Source organism: Lissotriton helveticus, chromosome 2_1 (assembly GCF_964261635.1).
Source record: "Lissotriton helveticus chromosome 2_1, aLisHel1.1, whole genome shotgun sequence".
NCBI lineage: Eukaryota > Metazoa > Chordata > Amphibia > Caudata > Salamandridae > Lissotriton > Lissotriton helveticus.
This window is the reverse complement of record NC_136059.1, coordinates 1,145,165,722-1,145,192,241: the sequence shown is the minus strand read 5'-3', so window position 1 is coordinate 1,145,192,241 and position 26,520 is coordinate 1,145,165,722. Positions and strand designations below refer to the sequence as shown.

At 44.8% G+C, this 26,520-nt stretch overlaps 1 long non-coding RNA gene across 1 annotated transcript in view; it reads left to right on the top strand.

Moving 5' to 3' along the window:
* The window catches only part of LOC144819627 (uncharacterized), a 181,177-nt gene extending 155,429 nt beyond the window's left edge, over window positions 1-25,748 (top strand). Inside the window, exon 3 of the long non-coding RNA XR_013607486.1 lies at window positions 25,618-25,748. This is a non-coding gene — a long non-coding RNA (uncharacterized LOC144819627). The remainder of the gene's footprint in view (window positions 1-25,617) is intronic.
* The last annotated feature ends 772 nt before the right edge of the window (window positions 25,749-26,520 follow it).

Sequence of the window (26,520 nt, the reverse complement as noted above, 5' to 3'; positions counted from 1 at the left end):
TTCAATCTAATGTAGTTTACAGCCAAAAGAAATCTACTAATTCCAAACACGATCACTTGGCTAGTATCCGTATTTAAGATTCTGCCAGCTTCCTTATGGGAAATAGAACCAATATTATGACATAATGGCACTATCCATTTTTTCCTTGCTTTACCATAACTAGGGCAAAAAAACAATATATGTAAAACATCTTCCCTTATATTGTTTATACATAAGGTGCAGTGATCACTATTTATCTTCCCCCAGCTTTTCTCAGTGGCCATAGTTCTCAATATTCCATATCTATATTTCAAGTACAGGGTTTTGGCCAATGGTGGCTGGACCTCATCAAGAAACATTTCGAAATGGGTCACATTTTTAACCATTAGAAATTTTTCAGTTAAAGGGCCGTGCGCTCTTATGTATGCAGAATCATGGCTCACGTAAGACCAAAAGGACAATTTAACAATTTTCTTAGAGGCCATGCTTAGAGACTCCGGCTCACTCCAAAAATGGGTTAGTCCTAGTTTAATTAACCAGGCTCTTACGTGCTTGAACCAGTAAATTTTACTGCCACTATCTAGGTCCAATACTTCTTTCAACCCATTTTTGTATTCAATCAATTTGGGGGTTTTCCATAATCTAACCCATAATAATAATGGTCTCAACATTGCATGGTGGTCAGTATGCTTAATGTTTAAGTCTAGAAATAGTGGTATCAATGGAGTGTTATTGGGTACTTTTAATAATCCCCTAATGAACTTGTTCTCCTGTATTTCGAAGGTCTTCCTACATACTGGTCCCCATAATTCTGCCCCATACAAAACAGCTGACTGGACCTTATACCTAAAAATCTCTATTGCTGGGGTAACTGCCTTGTTCACACATTTATTGTGTCTTTTTAGTATCGGAAGACAGTTTTGTTTGAACACTATTTTTGATTTTTGTAGCTGTGGTCTCCATCCCAGTGACGAATCTAGTAATACCCCTAGGTATGTGAAACTCTGTTCATAATCAAGTTTGTGACCATTTAACATTAGGTTTCTTTTAAAGATTTTGTGCGGGTTTAGTGCCATATATTTTGTTTTTTTTATATATAATTTCTAACCCTTTTAAAATACAATATTGCTGGAACCTATCTAGTAGAATCTGAAGGCCCCGAGGAGTTTGTGAAATGAGGATCGTGTCGTCCGCGAAGAGGAGGGACGGTACTCGTTCCCCCCCCCAAATCGGGGCGAATCATTATCACAATTCTCCATATAAGCTGCAATATCATTAACAAAAAGGGAGAAAAGTGTGGGAGCCCGTACACATCCCTGTCGTACTCCCCTTTTTATGGGGATTGGATCTGTAAGTTCCCCATTTGGGCCCCACCTAACCTTAGCATAGTTCTTCTGGTGCAGGCCCATCACCAAATTTAATAATTCTCCAGGAAGTCCCTGCTTTTCCAGAGATTTCCAAAGTAGGTCACGAGGAATAAGGTCAAATGCTGCTCGTAGGTCTACAAAGGTCACTTACAAGTGGCCCTTGCGAATGATGACATATTTCCAATACAAGCAGCATAACCTTAATACCTGATCTATGGTCCCAGTTTTTTCCCTAAACCCCGCCTGATATTTTGATAAAACTGATTTTTCATCCAACCAAGTGTTAATACGGTTTAATATATGCCTGGCATATATCTTTTGAGTTATGTCTAAAAGACTGATGGTGCGATAATTGGCTGGATCGCCTCTGTCCCCCTTTTTAAAAATTGTGATAATTTCTGCACCATCCCATGTGTCCGGGATTTTGTTACCAGCCGCAATAACATTAAATAAATGATTTAAGTAGGGTGCCCAAACATCAATATTGTGCTTAAAAAGATCGCCCGGAATTTTATCAAGTCCAGGCGCCTTCCCTTGTTTAACTGAAGCAATTGCTAACTCAGTTTCCTGCAGGTCAAAGACTACCAGTGGGTGTGCTTTCTCTGGCTGGATAGAAATGTGTTCTTCCTGAGGAGTTTCCTCAGAGGTTTGGGCTGCGTACAACATAGTAAAATGTTTTACCCACGTGGCCTCATCTAGGAAAACCTCTCTAGAGCCTTTCTCACGTTTATTCCCCATGGCTACTAATTCCCAGAATCGCCTCTGGTCCTTAATTTTAGCTGCAGATAGCATGCTGGAGCATAGTTCCTCATCCCAAGAAGATTTTGCTTTTGCCATTATCTTATTATATGATTTCCTTTTATCCTTAATTTCTATAGGACCTTTTCTTTTGAGTGCATCGATCAAAATGGTTTTGGCATCACGGCATTCCTTATTGTACCATGATTTACCTACTGGTTTTGCATTTACTGTGCCAGTCCCTTTTTTTGGTCTTTTTGTAAGAAGGTCTAGCAATTTATTAAAAAGGGATTTATGTAATTTAATTAATTCTCCAGATTCACATCTAACTGGACAATATAGTTCAAATATGTTTGCAAAAGTACAGTAAATGTTAGCCAATAAGTCCTCTCTTTCCAGTATGTATGCCCATCTGACAGCCCTTCGATTGTTACTCAATTCTGAGCTGGACTTCCCTCATCCTAGCCTGGTGTTCTCTTCTCTGGGGAGCTGTCATTCCCCTCTGAGAACCCCTTGAAGCATTGGAGTGGAGAGACTCCCTGAGTGGGATCTCTCCCTCCTATACCTCTGGTTAAACCCACTTGAAGGCCTGAATGGGGCTGTCCCATTCTCAGCCTTCTCAATCCCCAATGCACAACTTCGAGGGTGCCTCAGAAGCTGCACAAGTAGTAAGGAGCAGGCTTTTCAAGATGGCCGGTCCCACGTCTCTCGTCGCCTCCACGGGTCTCAGCTTTGCAGGGACTGTGGATCGGGGTCAGAGAAGTCTGGAAGTCTGGCTCTCGTCAGACTCTGTGCTCGGGCTCCGGCAGGAGTGTCGACAACGTAAACCGCTGATCGCTGGATGGTGCCTGTTTGTACAGGGTGGTCACTCCTTGACCACAAGGGAGATTCTTCAGTCTTCTATCTTCAAGTAGAACGTCGAAGGTCCAGAGTTTCGTTTCAAGTTTCAGTTCAGGATAAATCTAAAGTCTCTAGACTCAGCTCCTACCTATATACTAATCTGGTGGGCTCGATTACCTGCTAGGTCCCTCCTATGGGTGGGACCAGGGAAGGGGGTGGTTACACCCCTTTCCCTTTGTCCAGTTTTGCGCCGGAGCTGGGGCTGGAGTGCCCCAGCACCGGTTTGAACCGGACTATGCATGGGACACCTTGTGTGCCCCAGGCAGTGTCTCATTTCATTCAGCCCTCCCTGCCCCAATACACTATGGCCTGTCTGGGGTGGTGCTAGCACCTCACAAGACAGGAAACCTATTGTCCAAGCCTCCCTCGCTGGAAGGACTCCCAGCAGCAGGAGGTCATACTTGTGTCTGTGGCAGCAGCATCCATTTTGTGATGCTGAGGCTCTGGTTAACTTTAACCGGGATTAGTAGGAACAACATGTCTTCTCCCTCTAGAAGGGTGGGATGCTACCCCCGTCGCCAGAACTGATGAGGGGGTAGTATTCCAAAGCGTATGACACCTTACACTACATGTTTTGATAAAGCCAAACCAAAGTTAGCATTTAACCGCGAGGATTATAATGCACCTAAGAGTATATGGTATGGCTATATCATGGAACAGTTATAAGGTCATGGTTCCGAAAGCTGCAGACAGGCTCAGCTCATGCTAGAGCCTCATCTCACATAAAACCAAGCACTCTGCCTTCAGGATTGTTAAGGCCTGCCATAGGAGTGACTTATAGGTGCATATGTGTCTATATATAATGGTAGGTATAGGAATACTACACCTAAGCAAGGGGTGATTACACGACCTTGCCCCAGCTGAGTGATCAGCCAGTTGTGTCAGTTAGGATGGCCAGCCAGGGGTGGCAAAAGATATGCTGCAGCCCCTGGTAGGCCTTTGATGCAGCTATGCCATGGGTACCTATGGTACATTATACAGGGGCTCATAAGGTGACCCAATCCAATTGGTGATGTACCTAAGGTACATGGAGTCCATTTTACAGTGAGAGCAGATCGCCTGGGGCCCTGATTAGCAGGATCCCAGGTCAACTAAGTTGAAAACCAGCTAACACAAGGCAAAAAATCTGGGGTAACCATAGTCGGGTATCCACCTTCCTACAAGCACAACTTGGAGCAGGCTTGGAGAAAGTACAGGGGCGAGAAGGGAAACCGGAGGTAGTGAGGGAGAAGCACACTGGCAAGAGAGAAACACAATTGTGGTGGAAGGTTCAGAGAAGCACACGAGGGAGGCCTAGAGAAAACACATGCACTCTCATAGAGTGCCTAAACAAAAAGAAAAAGTAGTGCCTGAAGAGGCGTGGTGGGGAAGGATGTAGGAAGGAATCCATTCTCCAGGGGCGAGACAAACACAAAAAGAGGAAGGAAAGCCCACACAACTAACAAATAAGAAGCAAGCTAATGACAAAAACAATAAAGCCAACCAATGGTAAACAATGGGCAGGGTCTTACCCCAGTGTAAGATAACAATATGTCTCGCAACAGACAGCACATATACTGTCCTAGGCGAGTCCTGACAAGGAAAAATTGCAATGATTAATTGCGAAAGTATTATCAGAGATTGGTTCATAAGTGTGAAAATTGCAGCCTCTGCGGTAAGACAATAAATTAAAATGTGCTAGATTAACCCATGATGCTGGTGCTTGAAAGGGCTAAGCCAAGGCATTTTAGGTGCTGCTCTCTGAAAGGTGCCGTACACCCTTTCAGTGCCATTCTGTTCAACAATTACAGATACATCTTCTTCACTGTCCTCACTTGTGGCACTGGCAACCAGGTTTTCCTGCAACTTTCTTTTGTCATGTTTCTCTTGGTGCGCAGGTTGAGGAGCCCAGGCCTTTCCCGACTCTGAAGTGGCGAGGCTTAGAAAAGCTTAGAGACTCGGGGCCTTATGTCCAAAGCCATTTTACCGAAGCAATTAATGCAGTTCGCAAATCACAAGGTTTGCAATTCCAAAATAGCTATTTCGTTATGTACCTAACTCATTTTGTGACTCAGTAACAGGTTACTACATTGCAAAATGTATTTAGAACCCATTATGTAGCACTGTTTGGAAGGGGTGTATTTTTGACATTCTTTCCAAATGGTGATTTATTATATTTCCTTTATATACTCATGGCATCAGTGTTTTGCGACTGTAGTTTGGTTACAGAAACTTAAAAAGTTACTGACTCCTGAGTTGGAATGGAAACACATTCACAATAGAGAAGGGTTTGCTTTGGTACCACTTCCTCCGGGGACGCATTCCCATTTGTGAGTGTAAACAAATGTTGGAGAATACGCATCTTTTTCTTTTTAAACGTAGGTCCATTTCCTTTAAGGAAAACGGGATGCATTAAAAAAACCTTTATTAAAAAGAAATTGCAGACATGGTGGTTTGCTCTCACAGCAAGCCAACGTCGATTTAATGGCATACAGTCATAGTGAGAAATAAGAAAGCAGTTTGATAGACTTTGACATGCTAGTGTTGTATTCAGTACATAACATAACAATGGAATGTATAATGCAGAAGTATTCATAAATGGTTTTTCTGTCAGAAACACTGCCTCTTAGGGTTGGCCTTATGAAACAAAAAAATCATACATTTGGTAACAATTCTACGACCATCCCCATGGCCCAAAAAACAAACAAGCTATTGACTGCCCCCATCACCTACACCAAAAGAAACAATTGGAGAAAAACAAACAAAGTATATACAATTGATGCAACCTTGTGCAGAAACACGATTTGCAGCTTGTATCATGAGCCAGCAATAACATTTTCAAAAAGCAATCTTTTTGAATATCCACAGGTCACCGCAACAATTAGCTAGTAGTTCAGAGTCCAGTGAAAAAGTGCCTATTGCCCTACAGCCAGGCCCTGTGATTGTCCCTTTCCACATGGACTGTCCTGGTTTGCATGCGTCCATTTTTTAACTCTGCCAGCAGCAATCAAAATAATGCAAAAACATAAATATAATTGGCGCCTGTCGTGCCTTGGTCATCATCCCTTCAAACAAAAATATATCCCAATCGAGCAAGATCATACTAGATTTTCAAAAAAATAATGCAGGGCATGGGTAATTCAGATGAAAGATAGTACCATGCATGATGCTTTCCTTAGAGTATATAGAAAAAGAAAAAAAAAGTCATCAATTATGAGAGAGGTGTCAGGTATTTAGAAAGTGAGTGTTTGTATTTGTAATGTAGTTGTTGCCCCCAATGAAGACGCTGCAGCATTGTAGGTTAACAGGTATTTATTATGTTGATTTCCTAAAGAGCGCCGAGCCGCTACTTGCTTCTCTCTGCTTTTCGCGCCACTGAATGCCGATGCGCGCGCAGCCCCCAAACATGGCCGCCCGCACGTCACGTCAGTACGTTACGTGCAACGACTAGACTGCACCACTACATATCTCCCCTTTTTTCCCAAACAGAAACTGTTAACTCACAGTCCGTCGTTCATATCAAAGTCTCGGAACCTTGCAGGTTTTATCACCGCTCTTCCACTCTGTGTCAGTCTCATTGGGACAGGTGGGGTCACACCTTCCTGAATCCCTTCGTTCCGTCTTCCACTTTCAAGCGCGGCTGCGCTTCCATCTCGTCTACTCATTCCCTCTTCACTCACTGATCCCTGATTCCCATCATCAGTCCTCTCTCCTTGTCCCTTCTTCCACGTCTTCTAGGTCTGCTCCGCCTTGGTCCCATCGTTGAACTCTGTTGCATCTTGCCATGCGGTCCTGTGACCACACGTTGCCATCGCTCAGCAGGGCCGCTCTACCCAGCACCTCCTTGACCTGCATGGGCTTACTGTACTTGCTGTCTCCTTTCCTACGTAGCGTGGCCAACTTTACTCGTACCCATTCTCCCTTTTCCAACTCTGTCTCTTTCACATTTTTCCGGTTGTTGTAGTGTCTTGAGTAAATGGCTTGCGCCTTTTCCAAGTTGGCTCGCACTACTGCAGGGGACCCCTCGCTCGTTATGATTTTTTCCTTCCAAACGCGCTTGTCCCGGGTGAATGGTTCGCGGCCTCTCAATATTTGGAAAGGACTGTAACCTGTCCCTGTGGGGGTGATCCTGTACGCCCACACCATGTGTCCTATATCCCTTTCCCAGTCCTTGTCGTTGGAGATGGCAGCCTGGACCGAGCCCATCACCACTCTGTTAAATCGCTCTACAAGTCCGTTTCCAGCCGGATGGTATATGGACGTGTGTTTGGCTAGAATCCCATTTCTTTGCATAAAGTTGCTCCATTTCTCTGATCTGAATTGGGGACCATTGTCGCTTAGGATGGACTTCGGGATGCCTTCCCTCACAAACGTGTCAGCCAGGAACTTTATAATGGTCTCTGTGTCCATCGCCTCGTCCATTTTCAACTCAGGCCATTTTGAGTACCTATCCATGAGGACACATACATACTTCTGGACACCGTGCATATCCAGGATGGGGCCCAGAATATCCACTGACAACTCCTCCCATGGATTCCTCGGGGGGTCAAATTTGCCTAGGGCTGGGCGTAGTGGCTTGAGTGTTTTATCTGCCCCTTGGCACTGTGGGCAGTCCCTGACGTGCCTCTCGGCCCTTACATCCATCCCCGGCCACCAGTAGTTTTGCTTGGTCCTCAGCTTCAATTTCCCAATCCCCAAGTGTCCTTAATGGAGCATGTCTAATAGTTTGGGGATGATGGCTGCTGGGGGGATGACTTTCTCTCCCCTATACACAAATACTCCTTGGTCGTCCATCGACAACTCTTCCCTGACTTCGTAGAAGGGTTTGAGGTCTTCCCTGGTCTGTCTTTTGTCTGGCCATCCTTTTGTGATGTATGATTTCACTTCCTCTAGGGTCTGGTCTTCATCGTACGCTTCCTTCCACTCTTGGTTCCCTATGGTTCTTTCTTGGTCTTCCGTGAGTGCTACCAATTCTTCTACTCCTGCTTGGCCTTCCCCACTCGGTTCCATGGCCGCCGCTCTGCTCAGATAGTCCGCCACTCTGTTTCTGTTGCCTGGGATGTATTCTACATCATATCTGAACTCCAGCAGTTTTAGAGTCATTTTGGAGATCCTGGGCGTCGCATTAGCATGTCCGCTGGATGTAAGTACTTTGAGTAGGGGCTTATGATCCGTTTTCAATTGGAACCGTGTGCCCCATAGGAACTGCCTAAATCTGGTCATGGCCCACACGACTGCCAGCATTTCCTTTTCGATTACACTGTACTTCTTTTCCGTTTCGCTCAGTGTGCGGGATGCGAAGCTGAGCGTCTCCATCCTTCCTTGACCTCGGTCTTGCATCAGGACAGCGCCCAGCCCCTTGTCGCTGGCATCGGTGGTGAGCACTGTCTTCCCTTGGGGGTCGTATCCTTGGAGTGGTACTGCTCCTGCCACCTCTTTCTTGATGACTTCAAATTCACCTTGCGCTTCCTCCGTCCAGCGGAATTCCGTGTTGTCTCTCGTCAGCTGCCTCATGTGATGGGTCTTAGAGGCGAAGTGCTGCACAAACTTGCTATAATATTCCGCCATTCCAATGAATGATCTGACTTCTTCTTTGTTGGTGGGCGGTGGCGCTTCACAAATGGCTCTCATGTTGTCTGCTTTCGGGGTCACCCCTCTCACCCCTATTTCGTGTCCTAAGTAGGTCACGGACTCCATTCCTATCCGGCACTTGGTCCATTCAGCTGTGAGGCCCTTACCCTCGAGGATCTTTAGAACCTTGCTGAGTTTGCCGTCATGATCAGGTCTGTCTCGTCCCATTACCAGGATGTCGTCCTGGAAGTATTGGACTCCATCCGTGTTTTTGAACAGTTGGTGCATCAGCTTTTGGAACACCGCAGCTGCTGAGGCCAGCCCGAACGGCATGCGGCGGAACTGATAGCACCCAAATGGGGTGATGAACGACGATAGCTTGCAGCTTTCCGGGTGCAGTGCAATCTGGTGGTAGGCGGAGGTCAGGTCTATGGTCGAATACCACTTGATTCCCCTGGTGCTGGCCAGCATCTCCTCAATCCTAGGCAAGGGGAACTTTTCCACCACAATGTTCTTATTCAGTTTGCGCAGGTCGACGCATAGCCTGACCTTCCCGTTTGGCTTCATCACGACCACCAAGGGCGCCAGCCACTCCGCGCACGTGATAGGTTCAATGATCCCTTTCTTTTCTAGATCCTGTAGTTCTTCTTGTACTGCGTCTCTTACTGCCAATGGTACGTTTCTCACTTTGTGAGCGACCGGTACTGCATCTTCCTTCAGGATTATCTTGTGTGAGAATTTCTCCATCCTTCCAACCGTGCCTCCGAACACCTTGGGGTACTCACTATTCCATTTGCCCAGGTCTGGCCAGTTTTCCAGCTCTGTAAGTAGTATTTGTTCTTTTCCCCCTGGATCCGATTTGATGCCCAGGTCGCCTTGGTCTAGCCACCCTAGGACTGAGGGTCCTCTCTCCGAAATGTAGAGTTTGCAGAAAGCGGACCGACCTCTAAACTCAAATTTTAACGGTCTGAATTCAGCCATGGGTTTGCGGTCCCCGATGTATGTGACTGGGCGGATGTCCAGCTTCTCCAGTTCTGGGCCTAGGTGTGGTGCAAAACTCTTCTCCCACACCGCTCTCTGGATGATGGTGTATGGCGAGCCCGTGTCGGCCACTACGCTTATCAGTATTCCCCCTATCGACATCTCCAGGACGGGTTTCGTCGTTCTCCTACCGTCCGCGCTCAGCACTTGGCCGTCCGTACTCAGTACCTGATCATCGATGTATATTACCGTGACAACCTCTTCCTCTGCGCCTTCTTCTTGTTCCTCACTTTCCTGTCCGATGTACTTCACCATGCTTTTAGAGGCCTTTCTACGACATACTTTCTCATAGTGGCCCACTATGCCGCAGTACATACATTTGGTGCGGAACGCTGGGCACTTTCTGTCGTGCGCCTCGTGGGACCAGCTCCCACACCTGTAGCATGATTTCTTGTTACTTCCCCCTTGTTTTCCTGGAGGGCCTGGGTTGCCTAGCCATTTGTTGGGTCCCTTCACCGACGACCCCTTGTACTTGTAGTCCCTGCGGGGCTCTTCATCGTCTACTCTGTTTACCATGGCGCTGGGGGTTGTCTCCTTCCTCGTTGCCTCCGCACACCTACGCGCCAGTTCTGCTCTTTTGACGATGACCATCACCTCCTTGAGAGTGGTGTCCCCGCTGGCCCACAACTTGTCCTGCACTGCTGTGCTTGTGGTGTGCATCACCACCTGATCTTTGATGAACTCCTCTTCCCAATTGTCATATCTGCACGTGGACGCCAGTCTCTTCAAGGCCGCTACATATTCTTCCACCGTCTCTCCTGGGCGTTGTTTCCTTTGCTGGAAGTTGAACCTGTCCACTGATACACACACCGCCGGTCTGTAGTGTTCATTCAGGTCTTCGATGGCGTGGGCATACACGTCCACGTCAGTGCTTCCTCGTTGTTTTGGCACTAGGCTCTTGTAAATCCTCAGACCTTCCGGGCCCAGGTTGAGCAACAAGATGCGTTTCTTCCTCTTGGGATTGAACTGTTCCTCATTCTCATCCTCCAAGACTCCTATGAAGTTATCGATGTACTCCCTCCAGTCCACCCACTTCATTAGCGGTTCTCCTGGTCTGGGCAGAAATTGCACTGGCGCCATTGCGTAGCCCCCTTGCGCACTCATCTTCTCACTCTTGATCGTGGGATGTGCGCTCCCTTGGCTTCTGGGACTTCCCGGTGTGTTGTCTTGCTCCTCCTTACTTGCGTGAGCCTGGGGACTACCTTCGTCAGTCCCCTCGCTCTTGTGTGAAGGATCCAGCGCGGTTCTCCCTGTCACTTGGGTTGTCGTGTGATCAGGCGCGCTTAGCTTAGTGTCTCTGGGGTGTGTACCCCCCTTTGGGTCGATTGTTCACCCCTCCTGGGTGATACTGGGCTCTGCCACGCTCTTTAGGGTGTGGTACTTGTGTGGAGGCTGTTGGTCTCTTCTCGACCGTTTGTTCCTCTGGCCACCGGGTCCCGTGGTCCTGTTCTTTGCTGCGTGTCTTCTGCCCACCGGTTTGGATGCTGTTTCCCTCAGTGGCTTGATCGTGGTGGTTTCGTTCTCTGTGGGGGTAGGGGTCTACTATCCCACCCTCGTCGCCATTGTAATGTAGTTGTTGCCCCTAATGAAGACGCTGCAGCGTTGTAGGTTAACAGGTATTTATTATGTTGATTTCCTAAAGAGCGCCGAGCCGCTACTTGCTTCTCTCGGCTTTTCGCGCCACTGAATGCCGATGCCCGCGCAGCCCCCAAACATGGCCGCCCGCACGTCACGTCAGTACGTGACGTGCAACGACTAGACTGCACCACTACAGTATTACTGTCCAGATACAGTGCTTTTCCCGGCAGCAGCCCTTCATATATAAAAAACATAAACCAAAGTGTTCACGAGCATTAAGGTTTGCTCATCGTGATTTTCAAGGAAAGCCCTCTAAAACACAATTGAAGTTTGAAATTTTAATGAACTTGTTGAGAGAAGCAAAGGTTGTGCACGTCCATCCAGTTTCAAAGTTTTGAGGAAAACATAACCAAAGCAGCGCATGACTGACTTTAAATTAATTTTGCGTGAAAAGTACATATCTTGGTTCCGCACATAATAATAACAAAAGTCAATGATACGTCTTACACACTTAATTCTCTATACATTGGGATCTCCCTATTCTACATTTAGTACCGGAAGGGTTCTAGCATTAAGCTAGGAACACCCCCAGAATGTGTATTATGTTTAAAAGACAAGTCCTGCGTCTAGGGATAAGCATAAGTGAAACAAATTGAAAGTGAAAATGTATATAAAAATATAGGAAGTGCCTCACGTAAGGAACCACCAGTGAGCCAATTGGCAGGTTGTCACCAATTTGCAGCTATCTTATATATACGGAGGAGCCAACACTCTGACAAGTTCCGATGAATGTTGTATGTGTGTGTTTTCTATATAACCCTACTGTGTGTAGCACACATCTAAAAAAAAAAATAAAGCCCCCCTAGGTCCCCATGTAGGGAGGAGCAAATTATTCCTCACAAGAAAAAATTAATGAAAAATGAGTTGTGTGTGGCATTTAGGAAATGTCTTTATTTGTATGCCTGCACCCATGATAAAAAAATAGCATACCATGCTTAGATCATTTTTAGAAGAACAGCCGACGTGTTTCATTTCCACCTTTCACATTACTGGCAATTTCTTCAGGGTATGAGGACCATATTTCACCCATGTGTGCACCGGACCATATGGCCACCGGGTGAGTGCCTACCACCCAGTGGGCAACTCTGGGCCGCTGAGGTGGCAGGGTGTGCAAAATAATGATGGATTGGGATGCAGATCGGGATGCAGCCCAAATGATTATCAGTGGCTGAGATTAATTCAAGCATTCCACCCATCCCTGTTCTGTATACTTATTAAGTAGCCCTAAGTAGGAGAAACATGCCCAGATGTGGATCCCATGTACACTGTGCCACTGGAACCAGGCTGTAGCCGGCTGATAAGCCCATAACCAGGGCAAAACTGGTCTGGGTTGCTTGTGTTCCAGTTTAGTGAGAACCTGGCTTGGCATGTCAGGCTGGACTGTTCCTATTGGAGGAGGGTCAAGACGGATGTGCATATAGGTAGGCCCAAATGGAGGTGACATGGTTTGCAAAATAACAATGGATGGGGATGCGGTCCGAGCGATTACCAGTGGCTGAGATTAATTAAAGCATTCCATCCATCACTGTTTTGCATACTAAATAAGAGACAAGCAGTTTCCAAAAGTGGAATTGCAAAATAGAGTGTGACTTGCAGGTTGCCCTACAAAAAATAGTGAGTAACAGGCTCTCCTACTGCTTCCCTCCTTGCTGAATTGCAGCTTTCTGAAACAAACAAAGCTGTAATGTAGCAGATGTGCCAAATTCATACTGCACTACTGTTTGGAAGTGCAATCTAAGGCAGTGTGCACAGTGTGGAGGGTGGGGTCAGCAGTGTGTTTCAATAAAGTGTTTGCTCATTTCCACCTTTACTGCCTACTTTGTACTTCTCAAATGAAGCATAGGAATGTATTAAAAATCGCCAACCCCACCTTTGTCACCAAAGCGCGAAACCTTTTTGATGACTTCCCATTCTATAGAATCCTTTTAAATAGGTGGATACTCGGGCCAAGTTGGCGTTTCCTCTGGAGACTGGAAGGGTGGGGCCGGTTTTGCAGCAGTGGGTGCTGGTTTTGTTACTGGGGGCTGGTTTTGCAGCAGAGTTGCTATCAGCCCCCAGTAACAAAAGCACCACACAAACGTTTCCAGCCTCCCAGGACCAGGCAGTGCTTCCCCAGGGCGGGTGCGAGAAAATTGCCAGGGCTGCTTTGGGTTCTCACTTCAGCCCTGTAAATACTTATCAGCAAGCAACATCCACCTTGTCAACCATATCTCTGTCAAAACCTGCTTGAAAGTGACTTGCTTATTGTGTTATACTACCTTCATAAGGAAATCCTCATTATCATCTTGTTGAAGCCAACCATTAATGCCACAATACATTTGTAAACAAGGGCTTCCACCTCTTCGATGAAAACATCATTGATGAGCGTAAGGACCTTGGTAACCCCTCATCGATGAGCAGGAAACACTACCTCTCAAATGCATTTTCTCTATGATGACCCCTCCACGTACTAATATACAGATCTGCACACACACCTTTTGCAATCTGCAATCCCTTTAGTTACATGGGCGTCATGCATCAGGATTCCATCACAGCTTACTGTGCAAATCTTACTGGTAGAAAAACCAAAAGAATTGGCATATTTCATTTACAGAAGAGTACAAGATTCAGGAAAGTGATACATTTTAGATTCATCCATGAGGAGGAAATCTATTGTGCAGAAGAGAATAAAATATGGTTCTAACCTGTTCATAGACAACACTCTTATTAGAGTTCCAGGATCTATCCATTTAGGTTCAGGTATATTTTATGACTTTTAGACAAAGATCCTTACCACACTAAGAGGAGGAAGGTGATATGCATGTAGCCAAAAAGTGCCATGAAGAAATTGAACCCGAAAATAAATATTGGACAATGAGTGAGAGGATTATGCTGCCCTAAATAAGGGTAAACAATAGCTGCCACCTGTTAACTCATCCCCAGATGAAACCCCTGCATTCCATTTCCTATTGAAATGACCTGTTGCAAAATTTTCGACTTGCCCATGATAGCCCTGGCGAAAATTTGATTTGCCCATGATTGCGACAGAGAAGAAAGGCTTCTTGTAAAACTTTAAAGAAAAAACAAGAAAAACAAATAAATCCACCCCAGAACATATCTACCCATTGGTGGGCAGGCACTAGTCATAATATTGAGTATTTCAGCAGCGATTATCAGATGAAAAAAAAAAGAAATGAGGATCTGGACTCCTGCATGTCTACTGAGAAGCCCAGTCTCCCCTTGACAAAAACCGTCCTGACTAGGAAAATTAGTCCCCAAAAGCCTTCAATGTCTTGGTCATCTTAGTACCATAGAAATGTCTTGTAGTCAAATATGGTCATAATTTGTCATCCTTCATTAATTTGGTAACCAGAACATGAAAAGAGAGGATGCAAAACAACTGAAGAAAGGGCAGTTATGATTGCCACTATCATAGAGAAAGCCTTGAATATTTGGTATTCTTTAAATATATCATTTGAATTCTCAAATTGGTGTGTGTTATACCCTTTTCTTTACTAGAATCATTGATATGTGTTACATGTAAACCATATGTACTAAAAGAAGAAATACCCTGCCAACATATATTCAAGGGGGGTCCTAAGCGAGGATGCTAACAAATAAACAAAGCCCACAACCCGCCACAGTGAGCCAATACAAAACCTCCTTCCATGATATTTGTATTTTTTATTATAATTTATTGTTTACTCTTAATTTCTTATATGTAAAAATAGACATGTAGACCTATACACACATGATTTTCACAATTTCATGAACTTGATTTCCAATGATAGGGATATAAAAACACACATATTCATAAAACATCAACAATAAGACATATACAAGGGCTGACCGAGTCCCACCCACACCATGTCATTCACATTTATATCATCATATATTCAGGGAAAGTCATTCACTCGATCTTCCATACAGCAAAGATTGGTACAAGGCACTACCCAGAGAATAAAGAGACGGTCAATTATTCATAGAGACAAGGGGATGTAACAGCAGAGACAGATGTCAGACAATGGGGCTGATGATGGAATAACCATTCCACTCTGCCAAAAAGCGAATCACGCCGACGCGCGTTTCGGTGTCAAGGTCTTCAGGGACCACACCTTCGTCAGGGCAACGGTGTACCATGGAGAGGGGGACAGGACAACTAAAAATACAAAATATACATGTCACATATCTAGGTATTTATTCAATCACATATTTCATGATACATAGAATCAATTACATCAATTCTAGTTTTGCTCAGAGTTAGGGCGGAGCTTCCCAAGACTTAATCTAGAACATTTGCAGTCAAGATTTAACACTAGGCTAACACATGCTAGCTCACGGGTTTGGAACCAACAAACCTACATCCGTCACCACTCATACGTGTCTTTGTCTCTCATACATCTTCCAAACTGCATAAAAGGGGGGCAAAATCCTATTTCACGTATCTTGGACCTCTATATATTGATCTGCCAAAAGTTTTTCTCTCTCTTTCATGGGGACAGGTAAACTAATCCCCTTGCTAGGTTTAAAAGGGTGGAGAGAGAGGCGGCTTAAGCTATCTCCGATTTCCTCGCTAGGTTCTAACATGAGGCGGCTTACCCAGATTAGCTTGTGACTGCAGTTGGAAGTAGATACAGCGTGAGTAACGAGATTATATCCTAACGTCTCTCTTCTAGCCCAGCTATCTTCAAAATATGCAAGAAGGTCTCTTTTCCGATGCCCATGTAAGTAAAACCTTACTCACAAACCGAAGTGATCTGGGGAAGACAAAACAGTCGTTCGTTTTTTATTTCTTGATAACAGTAGAGGGATAAGGAAAAAGGGGGGGGGGAAAGAAAGGGAGGGGGAAAGGAAGAAAGACTGAAACAGGGAGAAGGAAGAAAAAAGAGGGGGGACCAAGAGTGGATGTATACAATAGCGTGTCACCCTCCTTGGGGCTACAGTCTAGGCTGTACTAAGGCGAGCGGCTCATCTATCGATGTAACTTACCTACATCGGTATCCTGGGGCAGTCTCTTGGAGCTTTGGGAACAGCACACTCTTTTAAGAATTTTGCGAGTCTCCTTGATTTATTCGGAATTCAATAGGATGGGAAACTAGAAAACAAGGATAAGGCGTAATCCTTTTTAGATGGTTACTAAAGAGGTTGTCACTTGTTACTTAAACTGATACTTCCTTTCGACAATTTTAAGAGGGCAGGACTCAAAAAGGTACAAGAGAAAAAACAAGCAGAAGGGAAAAGGTAGGGGTGCGGTAGAAAGGAAAAGGAAAGGTGTAGGGCGGGTTAACAGATGTAGGCAAACTGGGCGGAAAGCTCCAAGAATTGCCAAAATACAATGGAGATTTTCCATCGGTAATACATGCCATACAAAAAAAGAGGGGAGCGTGACTCTCAGTGAGTAAAGGTAAAAATCCAAAAACACTGCAGGTGGCTTAATCAAAACCAAATACCTGAGCATGTGAATCACAAAGATAGAAGCCTCCCGAGCCCAAGATAGGGAATTCGGGAGGGGGATCGCCCGCCGGTCCACTGGTGCTGATCTATAAGGAGGAGATAGAACAACGCATGGGTGAAACAAGGCATGCGTTCACAATACCACCTTCTCTAAGCGATTTTAACCCGTCTTCATCTTACAGATAGAAGATCTAACATTGAACTATACCGCATGAATCGGAGCCCGACGGATAAAATAAGCGGTATAAAAGTAAAACTACTTGAAGGTTAGAGTTGCGAGGTCTCTTACCAAACGATAAGGCAGTGGATACTTCCAGGGACCAAGGCGGGGAGCGGCACGCGAGCACTTCGTCTCGAGGGTAAGCCAGAGGGCAACTAAGCTTTCCAAGTTCTGTTAAGCAGTTAGTGAGCGCAGTTCCGCCCATTAATTCAACTTCGCTTTTGCGCGGAAATACACAAGGGACTAGGAAGTGACTCCTTTCGATTTTCGGGCGGCCATCTTAGAAGGGGAATTCTATCTAGATTAGATAGTAGGCTTTTCAATGTGGAAACAACTGGGGCATCGCCCAGGATCAGAAGTTGACCAGATTTCCGCAAACAGCGATAGCCTGCGAACTGAAACGGGGCCCTAAGAATAGAGGGGCCAATCTTTCATAGGGAATAGAGCAATTATGACGTCTGCCATCAAGGTATAATCTCAGAAGACAGGCTATATGATTGCATTGGACCAGGGATATTCTTCATTCAGTCCTCCTTTTACAGAGTCAAGGTAGAAAATCCAAAAAACCTCTCTTTTTTTCCGGAGGGTCGTGGGATTGACCCCAGGTTTGGCCTGGATTTTCTCCAGTATGAACCATCTTAATTCCTTCTCGGTGCGGTTATTTTCCAACCAATGAGTGACAATGGGGGCCGACGTTTTCCCATTCCGAATATTAGACTTATGTTCGCCAATTCTCAGGCGACATTCTCTTCCTGTTTCACCGACATATGGTAGGTTGCACAGGCAAAGTAGAACATAAACAATATTGCAAGTACTGCAGTTAGTGAGTTTTTTGTTCCGAGCCACCGATATGTAAATGTAAATGTAGCCGTACTTGTAAAGCGCACTGATACTCCTGAGTGTCCTGGCGCTGCACTCATACCGCTAGGGAACCCTTCCTGGTTTTTCCCCGTGAAATGTCCACTCCTGGGCATCCCCAGGGTGCAACCAGGCCCCCCTAGTGCTGTAGGGGGCCGTTGTGGAGACTAAGCAAGCTATTGCCCAGAGTTGCAGCGTGGGACCCATGCTTAGAGTAGGCACCGAGGCGAGAAATCAGGTCCGAGGAATTATGAGCCCAAGATCCACCGAGACCAGCCAAGGCGGGAATTGAACCCTGGTCCCGGGCCAGACCTCTGCATCAGGGTCTGCCGCTCTAACCATTGAGCCACACTTCTCCATATGGTACGTTTGATCGTGGTTACAGATTCTCCAATTATAGCATGTGGACAGGCGTGGCAACTGCCACAACGATGGTTCCCAAAAATGGGGTTGGAGCCAGTTATGGCTGTTTGGGATGGGGGTGAAGCATTTTGCAAGCTGCCTTTCACCAGAAAGTTTTTCAAGTTTTTATTTTGTTTGAAGGCGAAAATGGGTTTACGCAGCGGTATTTTATCTTCCCCTAGGTTCAAGAGGTGCCAGTTAGAATTTATGGTTTGTCTCAGTTTATGATCCAGACTAGAGTGTCTTGTGATGCAGACCAATTGGTCCTGGTCTTTTTTCTTCCTTCTCCCCTGTTTCCGTCTTTCTTCCTTCCCCCCCTTTTTCCTTATCCCTCTACTGTTATCAAGAAATAAAAAACGAACGACCGTTTTGTCTTCCCCAGATCACTTTGGTTTGTGAGTAAGGTTTTACTTACATGGGCATCGGAAAAGAGACCTTCTTGCATAATTTGAAGATAGCTGCGCTAGAAGAGAGACGTTAGGATATAATCTCGTTACTCACGCTGTTTATCTACTTCCAACTGCAGTCACAAGCTAATCTGGGTAAGCCGCCTCATGTTAGAACCTAGCGAGGAAATCGGAGATAACTTAAGCCGCCTCTCTCTCCACCCTTTTAAACCTAGCAAGGGGATTAGTTTACCTGTCCCCATGAAAGAGAGAGAAAAAATTTGGCAGATCATTATATAGAGGTCCAAGATACGTGAAATAGGATTTTGCCCCCCTTTTATGCAGTTTGGAAGATGTATGAGAGACAAAGACACGTATGAGTGGTGACGGATGTAGGTTTGTTGGTTCCAAACCCGTGAGCTAGCATGTGTTAGCCTAGTGTTAAATCTTGACTGCAAATGTTCTAGATTAAGTCTGGGGAAGCTCCGCCCTAACTCTGAGCAAAACTAATGTCGATGTAATTGATTCTATGTATCATGAAATATGTGATTGAATAAATACCTAGATAGGTGACATGTATATTTTGTATTTTTAGTTGTCCTGTCCCCCTCTCCATGGTACACCGTTGCCCTGACGAAGGTGTGGTCCCTGAGGACCTTGAAACCGAAACGCGCGTCAGCGTGATTCGCTTTTTGGCAGAGTGGACTGGTTATTCCACCATCAGTCCCATTGTCTGACATCTGTCTCTGCCGTTACATCCCCTTGTCTCTATGAATAATTGACCATCTTTTTATTCTCTGGGTGGTGCCTTGTACCAATCTTTGCTGTATAGAAGATCGAGTGAATGACTTTCCCCGAATATATGATGATATAAATGTGAATGGCATGGTGTGGGTGGGACTGGGTCAGCCCTTGTATATGTCTTATTGTTGATGTTTTATGAATATGTGTGTTTTTATATCCCTATCATTGGAAATCAAGTTCATGAAATTGTGAAAATCATGTGTGTATAGGTCTACATGTCTATTTTTATATATAAATAATGAAGAGTAAACAATAAATGATAATAAAAACATCCAAATATTATGCAATGAGGTTTTGTATTGGCTCACTGTGGCGGGTTGTGTGCTTCGTTTATTTGTTAGGATCCTCACTTAGGACCCCCCTTGAATATATTTTGGCAGGGTATTTCTTCTTTTAGTATATTTCTTACCCCCCTGTTCCTGCCTATAATTAGAATCCCTTGGGGAGCCTCCTTCTATTTTGATGTAAACCATATGTGTCTTGAACATTTAAAAGCATTGAGATTTCCGACAGAACCATTTGTTTTGCTTATACCCAGGTTCTGAAAGACACCGAGTCGCCCCATTATTTTTTCTAAATTACTAAACTATCATAGAGACAGCGATGGATAGTGCAATTGCCACACTCACCTCCCCGTCATCAGACTTGTTATGCAAGTGGGAAGGGGCATGTTGAATCTTTTGGAGACATGGATATCCATGAGACAGATGGGTCTTGGATTTTTCGAATTCACACACTCACCGGAATCCATTGAAAGAACACGGCCACCTCTTCCAAACAATATTTACAAGCACCTGATGTCTTTCGGAGAATGATATCTTGGTCATGCTCTTTAATGGCTCCAAGGAAAAGAGATCACAGGTTTTACTCCTAATACTACGTACTAACGACGAAAAAAGGTGACTGTGCCCATTTTTGGAAGAACATATTTGCCACTGGACTATCTATGGCAGAATTCCCCGGGCCACAGAGATAGTATGATTGGATAAAATTCTACTGATGAGTGGATAATCATTAAAAAATCTGAGGATTTGCCGTTTCCAGTCAAGTTTAAATTCAGGAAATCAAATCTGGTTGGATCATCTTCCGGCGTGTGCTAACAAGCAAACTGTTTCTTATCATGAAACAGCATGATGGAGTGTGGCTTGCATCGTTCTGTCATAAAAAGTCAGTTAGCCACTCTTTACAAAGTACAGCATTATGAAATGTGCAAAGCTGCAAGCTAAATAAATATGTGCCACATTCACACAGCATTACTGTTTGAATATGCAGCCCAAGGCAGAGTACTTAGTTTGTTCGCATTAATAAGAAATCTGTTTTTATTAAAGTGAAGAGTCATTCCCACCTTCCCTGTCTCCTTGTACGGTTTGGTACTCATAATTAAAGCATCTGAATCTATGAGAAATGTAATGATGGAGTAGAAACAGTTGATTAACTGTAATGCCAGCCACGACTTTAAGTAGGCCGGGTCCTGCCAGTACTCAGCACCAGGCAGTTCTTAAAAGCAGGTGCTGAGACGGGTCGCTATTAGCCTCTCCATTTTTGCCCTCGCCCTCAGGTAGAAAAAAAATCTTAACTCTGCAGCAGTACCGCCATTCAGTGCCTTTGAGGTAACTTCAAAGAGACTCATTTTAGTTCTTTCGCAGTCTCATCATTTCAGAACTGAAGCATTTTCAATATTATATACAACGAAGCTATAGAGCCATAGTTGATTACTATCGTGCCTGTTTCACCCCTGAGGCGGAAGCCGGGGGCTCTACTTGCTTTCTGCGACCTGTTTTTAACTAATCTGTGAAATTAAATCTTTATTTTTTGCGTCGTATTTCTTACAAGCAGCTTACTTACTTGTGGGGAATTTTTATGATAGACTGTGGAACTCGACAAACCTCCAAGCCGATCCCCGCGCAGCCGAGTAGGGGCTGGCGCTGAGGGACAGAGACAGGGGCTTACAGCCGCTCATAGCCGCCATCTTGAGAGGGCTAAGGGGTTTGCAGCCTAGTTGCAGGACGCTTCCCCCCTCCCGCGGTATTTAAATCGTCACAACCTGCAGCACGTTTGATTACTATCGTGCCTGTTTCATCCCTGAGGCGGAAGCCGGGGGCTCTACTTGCTTTCTTCGACCTGTTTTGAACTAATCTGTGAAATTAAATCTTTAACATTTGCGTCGTATTTCTTACAAGCAGCTTACTTACTTGTGGGGAATTTTTATGATAGACTGTGGAACTCACCAAACCTCCAAGCCGATCCCCGCGCAGCCGAGTAGGGGCTGGCGCTGAGGGACAGAGACAGGGGCTTACAGCCGCTCATAGCCGCCATCTTGAGAGGGCTAAGGGGTTTGCAGCCTAGCTGCAGGACGCATCCCACCCTCCTCTGCACCATATAAATTCCACATGTCTCTACATCCGCGCAGTGGGCGGGCGCAGCAGGTGCACCGGCGGCACGCCAAAGGCAAGCCCGTCTGCGCCCGCCTGACCGGGACCAGGGGCCACCCCCCTGCTCGTTTTCAGCAACAGAGGCTAATATATAATAAGGATTCACTGCACCAACTGTGCCCCCCTACAACGACATGCTGCCATCACCACTATCACCCCTTGGAGACCCCGCATTCTTGCCCTCACTGTAAATCTGAGCTAATCAATCCATCGACCCATCCGGTTTTAAAGGACTATCATATGTTTCTTCTAAACTGCAGATCTCTTCCTAAACATAGTTTAGAGATATCTTTGCTGTTGGAGGAACACACCCCGGATGTAGTTTTTTAACTGAGACCTGGTTGACCCAAGATTCCCAGTATGACTTAGTGCAAGCACTTATTCCTGGCTATCAGATAGCCCGTTTAGATCGCCCGCAGGGCAAAGGTGGAGGGCTTGCGATCATTTATAAGGACATCTATATATGTCGCTGTCTGACGGAGTCTATTGCTGACTGTGAAAGTCTCCCCTTTGTTATTGAATTTTCACCTAATAACAGCTTCTCCGGCATTCTCATCTACCGTCCCCCCGGTCCTATGAAACAATTTTTAACAGACCTTCCGTCTGTTGTGGCAGAATTGGTTATGTCTCCCTCAAATTTTACACTACTCGGAGATCTTAACATTCATTTCGATAATACTTCAGACATTATTACCACAAGAATGATTGCCAGCTTGGCCGCTATTCAATTAGAGCAACTTGTCCTGGGTTCAACGCATATTAAGGGTCATCTTCTGGACCCAGTATTTAGTAATAGCGAACATCTAAAAGTGGGCAGTATTAGCCATCTTCCGTGGACTGATCACTTTTTGATCCCCTTAATCTGGACCACTTCTAAACCTTCACTCTCCACCCCCTCTTCTCGTACAATTCGAAATTGGCCTAAGCTCAATATAGATAAATGGACCAGTATTCTTACTACCACTAGCCCCTCTTTTTCCTGTGACCCTTGTACTAATAATAGGCTTTTTAACAACTGGATAACGAGCGCCTTGGACTCCGCACTTCCTCTTCGTGCCTCTGGCACAAAGAGGAAGCAAAAAACAGCGCCCTGGTACTCAGAAGAGCTCAGGGATAAAAAACGTTTTTGCAAAAGATTAGAAAGGAAGTGGCGCATGTCCTACGATTCAATGGACAAAGCGACTGATAGGGAAGCCATTAGGACTTATAAAAATGAAATAAGAATTACACAGTCTACATACTACACTGAAAAGATTAGATTGGCCAAGTCTAAGCCTAAAGAGATCTATCAGATAATGAAAACACTGACCAGGCTGCCACCTCCGTCGATAGGTAATGAGAATTCATCCTCTCGATGTGAGGAACTAGCTAATTCTTTCTTTTCGAAAGTAAATACAATTTATCTCTCCTTTTCAGATCCAGATGTAGAATTGTCCACTCAAAAATCGGACTTCCCTTTAGAGCCAGAGGCCTCCCCTCAAAAAAACTATTTGGACCATTTCCCTATGTTGCATCTTAACACTCTTGAGCCCCTAATAAATCAAATAAAATCGGGTTCTCCATGTGACCCTGCTCCCCCTGGCACGCTAATCCTAGCCAATAAAGTCATCCTTCCCACTCTTATGGAGTTGTTGAACTCTTCCATGGTAAGTGGGATAGTACCACAGGCTTGGAAGCATGCCATGGTTCGAGCATTCTTGAAAAAGCACACTCTTGATCCGACGAATTTTAATAACTATCGTCCGATATCACTTCTCCCCTGGGTAACCAAGATCTTAGAGAAACATATTAACATCATTGTAACTCAGTTTTTCGAGCACAACCATCTGCTCGACGTCTCCCAGACAGGCTTCCGCCCCAAACACGGCACGGAGTCTGCCCTACTGGCGGTGAAAGAAGAGACAAGGCGGATCCTCGATCAGGGAGGGTCAGTGGCAGTGATCCTCCTTGATCTGAGTGCCGCCTTTGACACGGTTAATCATAAAATACTCTTAAACCGTCTCTTCGACTTGGGAATATCGGGAGAAGCCCTGGCATGGCTCAGGTCTTTTTTAAGTGATCGAACCTTCCAGGTTTTTGAAGGTACATCGGTTTCTTCTAGCAAGCCATTGGGTTGTGGGGTGCCGCAGGGCTCCTCATTGAGCCCTACGCACTTTAACGCTTACATGAGACCGCTGGCTGGGATTGTCCGTCCGCATGGCATTAACATCATTACCTATGCGGACGATACCCAGCTAGTGGTCTCCCTTGTGCAAAAGAGCAGCCCACTACCACAGCCCAACTTAACTACATGCCTGGAACAGGTCAAGAGTTGGATGACAAAGTCCTGTCTGAAGCTCAATGAGGATAAAACTGAGCTCATGCTCCTAGGCCCCCCAACTCCTTCCACCTTAGAGCTGGCATGGCCTCTGAGCATGGGCACAGCCCCCACCCCAAGAGACAACATCAAAAGCCTTGGGGTGTGGATGGATAAATCACTGACCTTCGATATGCAGGCAACTAAAGTCTCAGCGACCTGTTTTGGCCTCTTGAGGATGGTTAAAAAAATCCTTCCGCTTCTTCCCTTTGAGGCCAGTCAGACAGTTATACAGGGCTTAATTCAATCTCGCCTTGACTTCAACAATGCTCTGTACCTGGGGGCGCCGGAGTACACTTTACAAAAATTACAGCGCACCCAAAACTGTGCAGCTCGCACATTGCTTGGCATTCCTCGTAGAACCTCAATAAAATCTGGCTTAAGAGCGTTGCATTGGCTCCTCATTAGAGAGAGAGTTAAGTTTAAATCTATGAACATTGCACATCAAGCTTACTGGAAATCTGGCCCAGAAATTAGCCACTCTCTGATATCACCATATCAACCCACTAAAGCCCTCCGCTCCTCACATGCCTTCTTAGCTCAAGTTCCAAGGATTTATAGAGCAAGGGCTGGAGGTCGATCTTTTGCTTATAAAGTCCCTAAACTATGGAACGCTCTACCCCTCCATCTCAGAGCTGACTCCAACTTGTTGAGCTTCCGTAAATAGCTCAAAACTTTCCTTTTTAATTAATAGGGTCCTCCCTGTTCTTTTTTCTCTGAAGGCATTGGTTGTAGTCTTAGCGCCTGGACGCCTCTGGGCAGCTGTTAGCGCTTAATAAAATTGGTTTTCATTACATTTCATTTCATTGTTGCTTATTTATCTTATGCAACTAACAACCATGGAGAAAGCTAATAGTCCTGGCGTGTTGTATTTATAATGCTACTTGTGTCATATATCTGGATGCAATTACAGAAACATCAAACTACCAGTTGGGCTGCACTCTATGCTAAGCCAACCGTTTTTTAGCCTATGTGTTTTAAGCCACGCCCCTGATTACATCGGCCACACCCCTTTGAGAGACATCCCCCCAGTTTTTTCATCCCACTTATTCCTGATTTATGTTATTATTGTATCATTGAAAGATTCATGTGCGACCTCTCCTTTTCTACGAGGGTTTGATCTATCCCCTAGTGGGCACTAGAGAAAAAGAAGGTTTGATGTTCTCAAGGTGGTGTTTCTAGCCCCTGCTCATCGTTGGTGAAGTGCATACACAACAATGTGGTCGATAGGCTACGAAACACTGTTGCCTATTATTTCACAGGTGCTTACAGCAGTCTTATGGCAATGAATAATGAAAGCAGGCGAATTTATAAATGATACCAGTAGTTACAGGTATGCAGTATTTTTTTTTAACATACTATGAAAGATATACATACAGTTTAATTCCTGTGAGCTGTGATAGAATTACATTAAAAGTATTTACACCACGTGTATCTTTTTACAGTATTGCAAATTCTACTGGAAGAAAAAAATGACCTTTTTATTCATGTATGATTGTATTGCATTTGTCAGTAAACCGGACACCCCTGCCTGTCTGGCTATATATTGCTAGTGGATTAAAAAGTGAAACCCCGCACAAAGACATCAGCCTAGTTAGTGAAGATGGCGTCTGCATCATCACCAGACTCTCCTACAGGTCAGTTTATAAGGTAGGTTTATTTAATCTCATCCTTGGTAGTACACTAAAAGCATGAGAATGAGTGTTTTTGAAGATAAATCCTATAGCTCTACCCCCATCAAAAGTTTATAATGAATTTTTATTTTAGTTATTTAAATGGATCTTTTAGGTCATAGTTCCTGTTTTCAGTTCCTATTATTGGTCAATTCTGGTGGGGGTTTTTCATCTTCTTCAATACTTTAAAAAAAACAGTGGTTATCAGTGGTTACACATTTTCGCGGCATTTAAAAAAACAAAACCAGTGTTTTTCCAATGTTTATAGAATGTTTTGCTTTTGTTATTGCTTGCTTTCTGCACTGATTGTGCTCGTGTATAGTCAGGGGTATGTGAGGTCCAAATATATTTTTACAAATCAAAATTACTGTAGTACACAAACAGTACTTCTTTGGTAAGTCTTCGGCCATGCGTGCTCGCTCTTTCCTTCCCATGTAAACATTTATCTGTGAAAAAGCCCTCTCAAATTTGGCACTTGAGATGGGCAACGCCAAAACCGCCAGTACACAATTTTCTAACTCTGGCCACTGACATAGCCCTTGCCAATATTGGTGCACCTGAAGATTGCAATTCTCTGGGACAGGTTCTGCAGCATATGCATTGAGCTAAGCACATGTGCCTCAGTTATGAAAGCAGTCAAAAATTAAGCATTACTTTTCAAAGTCTGGGAAAAATTCCCCTTTATGGAAGGGATCTAGAACTTGTGCAGAATACCTTAGTGAGGCGTTATTGACTTCAAATGT